Source organism: Eutrema salsugineum, unplaced genomic scaffold (genome assembly GCF_000478725.1).
Source record: "Eutrema salsugineum unplaced genomic scaffold, Eutsalg1_0 scaffold_21, whole genome shotgun sequence".
In the NCBI taxonomy this organism is placed as follows: domain Eukaryota; kingdom Viridiplantae; phylum Streptophyta; class Magnoliopsida; order Brassicales; family Brassicaceae; genus Eutrema; species Eutrema salsugineum.
This window is the reverse complement of record NW_006256821.1, coordinates 386,208-390,696: the sequence shown is the minus strand read 5'-3', so window position 1 is coordinate 390,696 and position 4,489 is coordinate 386,208. Positions and strand designations below refer to the sequence as shown.

The following is a 4,489-nucleotide window of genomic DNA, read 5'->3' as shown; positions in this document are numbered from 1 at the left end:
TAGAGACCAACCCGCACAGTTTCTACATCCCCCAGAAACCGGCTCAGCCCTGCGAGTTGGAGAGGAAGGAGACCATGCCGCAGAAACACTCGCAATTTACTCCTAGATAGGCGTGCGGCTCCGACAAGGCGATTCAAGCCTCACAAGACAAGTCTTCATCTACTGCGACTTAGGTGTGCGGCCTGGGACATACTGAACCGACCCGCAGCTTTTCCCACTTTATCCATTAAAGCCGGGTCAGGACCCGGTTTGTTCCGGGCTGACCCGGTTCGTTTTTAAGAAGGTATAAATACTTTTTAGGGTTTTGGGGGAGAACTAAGTTTTATTCCCTTTGTCTCTTGCCTCTTTTGTGAAAAGACTCCATTAAGAAGAGAAATATCTATTTTTGAGTGTTTAATCAAGAGAGTTTTAAGAGATCTGGGTGTTTAAAGCTGTTTTCTTTTGAATCTATCATCTCCATCTCCATTTCTCATCATTAATCATGCTAATCTTCTCAACTTGCAAAGGTTTAAGAGAGATTAGTATGATTAGTGAGTAATCCCATATTAAGGTCTTAGATATGTAGATTAGGGTGCTTAAGTGGTAGATTAGTGAGCTTAGGGGTTAGATCATGCATATTCCATTCTCTACAACTTGTTCTCTATGCTAGATCCATACAAATCATATGTGGTCTAGATTCTGGGCATTTCATGCACCAAAAGTGTTTGATGAAATGTCTGAACCAAAGTTGTTAGAGGTTTAAGTGTTATTCATCATGGGAATGATTGTTTATATGCTTAAATGACAGATTAAACTGATTCTTAATGCTTGTTAACTCATGTTTCACTGATGATGATTGGGTTTGAAACTGATTTAGCATAGGAGTTAATGCCTTCATGAGAGGATTAGCTTAGTTAGAGATGTTTATGTTAAATGGCTTGCTTGATCATATGATTCATTAGCTCATTAGTTTATCACTGAAGGCACCCTAATCCACTATCATGTCTAAGACCTTTCTTATCATCATTCATACATTCTCATCATTTGTCATTGTTTAGTTCTTGTTTAAGCATTTCATTAATCCTTAATCCTGTTTAAGTTTGTAGTTGTCTCTAGATTAATCAAAACCCACTCTTGTTTGCTTGAATTAAGAACTTGATCATATAGCTTAGTGTCTAACACCACATCTGGATTGATAAACCTCTTTGTGCTACATTGACAAGGGGATTGATAGCCCTGAGACCATGAAAAGTCTTATCTATCAATTTACAAGGCCAAAAGTTTAAGTATTAGACCCACATGACCCATTTGAAGGCGGGTCAGTACCCAGTTTTTCCTGGGCTGACCCGGTCCGCAAGAGACACTATGTTTTTTAGGGTTTTTATCATGGCTTAAGCTTTATTCTCTAATTTCCTTTGCCTCTTTTGTGAAAGACTCCTCTTAAGAAGAGAAATATCGATTTTTAAGGGTTTTAATCAAGAGAGATTGAGAGATCTTTGTGTTTAAAACTGCAAATCCATCATTATCCATCTTCTCCATCTCCATTTCTCATCATTAATCATGCCAATCTTCTCAACTTGCAACGGTTTAAGAGAGATTAGTATGATTAGTGAGTAGTAACCTTAATGAGGTTCTAGATGCGTAGGTTAGGGTGCTAAAGTGTTAGATTATAAGTGCTTAGGGCTAGATTCATTGATTCATCTCTCTAAACAGTTGTTCTCTAGGCTAAATTCTTGCACATCACTTGTGATCTAGATTCTAGGAATTTCATGCACCAAAAGTGTTTGATGAAATTCTTGAAAGAGCTGTATTAGAGGTTTAAGCATTTGCTGCATGATGATGTCTTGTTATTTGCTTAAATGATCTTTTAGAACTGTTCCTTAATGCTCATTGATTCATATTTCACAAATGATGATTTGGTTTGAAAATGGATTAGTGTAGAGGTTAATGCCTTCATGAGAGGATTAATCTAGATTAGAGTTCTAAATCATTTGAATCATGTCTCATCATTGTCATCATCATTTCCAGTTTAGCACCAAAGCACCCTAGCCAACTATCATATCTAGAATCTCATGCTTCAATCATCTCATATTCACATCACTTGTCATTCACTTAGTTCTTGTTTGATCATTTGATTAGTCATTAATCTTGTTTTAAGTTTTTAGTTGTCATTAGTCAATCAAAACCTCACTTGGTACTTGAATTGAGAAACAGATCACATATCTTAGTGTCTATCACCACATTCCTGGATTGACAACCTCTTTTGTGCTACTTTGATAAGGGGATTGATAGCCCTAAGACCATAAAAAGTCTTGTCTATCAATTGGCGCCGTTGCCAAATTGTGTATTGTTTAGCATTAGGCTTTGATCTGTTCTTGAGATCAAGTCTTTACTTTTTTTTTTTAACTGATTCCCTTTCAAGTTCTGTCTTCGTTTTCAGGTGTATGATCACAAGAGGTCAATTAAGAAGACAAAGAGAAAGAGCTACTCACTTGGAAAGGTTAGGAATGGATCAGCAAGTTGGGAATGAGCATCAGGCTCAAGAAGCTGATCACGGTCAAAGAGCTGGTAATGGGATTGGAATTCAGGTTCAACAAGCTCAGGTCTATCAGGGACAAGCACAGGATAACCAGAACCAAGACAGACCTCAGGTTAATACACCACAGCCCCACCCAAACGCACCCAGACGTCTTCAGCCACAACTTGTCTATGTTGGAGAGAATAACCAAGCCAATGCACATTAGCATCGTGCGGGAATTCAAGTTCCACCGGTTGAAGCCAACAACTTTGAGGTTAAGGCATCACTCCTCACCATGGTTCAAAACTCTAAATTTCATGGACTCCCCATGGAAGATCCTCTTGATCATCTAGAGCAGTTTGATAGGCTGTGCAACTTAACTAAGATAAATGGCGTCTCTGAAGCTGGTTTCAAGCTAAGGCTGATTCTTTTAGCTTGGGAGACAAAGCTCATCAGTGGGAGAAGAATCTACCTCCAAGTTCAATCCACACTGGGAACAATGCAAGCAGGCATTTTTCTCCAAGTTCTTCTCCACTTCAAGGACTGCCAAGTTCAGGAACCAGATTTCAACCTTCACTCAGCTTTCTAATGAAACCTTTGGAGAAGCTTGGGACAGGTTTAGAAGCTACACAAATCAGTGTCCACATCATGGCTTTTCAGAAGCCTCTCTCCTTAGCACTTTGTATAGAGGAGCTGTTCCCAAGATCAGGAATCAGTTGGACACAGCATCAGTATTTTTGTAGTTAAATAACCGGAGTACGAGCAATGTTTGTACCATTATAGAGCCTCTGATATTAGTGTCGAGTAGTAAGACATAAGCGACAAGGAAAGTGGATAAGGTGTGCTAAGTGACAAAGTACCAAACCCAAAGTACCAAACCGACGAGAAAATATAAGACCAAGGAAAATTCACTTGGTATGCGAACCCGGATCAGGTATTATCTATAAATAAAATCCTCTTTTTCCCGAAAAGAAGATCCAATTTTTCTTTCTATAGTCGCACTTAGCAAAAACTCTCTTCAAAAAAAAGATAGGATCTGAAAAAAACCATCATTTGGAAAATTTTGAGTCGAGCTGACATGACAAGGCGATTAGAAAGGTGATTTAGGGTTTTCGTTTTCTTCACGTCCAGGCAAGGGTTTACGGTGGCTTGCCGCCGACTGCCCGATATGGATTCTCCGGCAGGGGATGATCTCCCTCCTCTGTCCCAGTCAGATACTCAAGCAGATGTTCCCAAGCGTACTTCGTATTCATCTATCGTTCAAAGCAAACCAATTCTAACCAAACATGATATTCAGATCAAAGAAGTGGATGGGAGCTCGTTTGTTGAAATCCCAGATTCAGTCATCGAAAACTCAACCCCTCTGTGGGAGGATCTCCTCCTTGGCAAGTTCCTCGCCGCAGCACCGCATGTAGCAAAAATCCATGTTATTGTTAACAAAATTTGGACTCACGGTGATAAATCTATTAAGATTGACGTATTCCCGGTGAATGACACCACCGTCAAGTTTCGGATCAGAGATGGATCAGTTAGAGCTCGAGTTTTAAGGCGCAGTATGTGGAACATTGCAGAGATTCCGATGGTGCTCTCAAAGTGGTCACCGGTGGAAGAGGAAATTCAACCTGCATAACATCTATCCCAATTTGGGTAACGCTCAGAAAAGTCCCGCCAAAGATGTTCTCATGGGATGGAATCTCGTTTTTGGCTAGTCCTGTGGGTGAGCCAAAAAAACTCCACCCTGAAACGGAAATCTGCAAAAGCTTTGAAGAGGCAAAAGTCTTTGTTGTCGCTGATCTGTCAAAGGAGCTCCCTAAGTCATATCGGTTTAAATCCAATCTAGGAGTAGATGATGTTGTGGAATATGTCTACCCCTGGCTCCCACCGAAATGTACACTCTGTTCTAAATGGGGTCACGTTAAGGAGGATTGTAAGCAAAAGAGTTCAAAAACAGTAAGAATACTGCAACGCGATATCACACAGGCAATTGCAGGG

At 40.1% G+C, this 4,489-nt stretch overlaps 1 non-coding gene across 1 annotated transcript; it reads right to left on the bottom strand.

Moving 5' to 3' along the window:
- Nucleotides 1-3,045: 3,045 nt before the first annotated feature.
- Nucleotides 3,046-3,152, bottom strand: LOC112086320. Its single transcript, XR_002899442.1, has one exon. It is a non-coding gene; the product is annotated as a small nucleolar RNA R71 (small nucleolar RNA).
- Between the last annotated feature and the right edge of the window lie 1,337 nt (nt 3,153-4,489).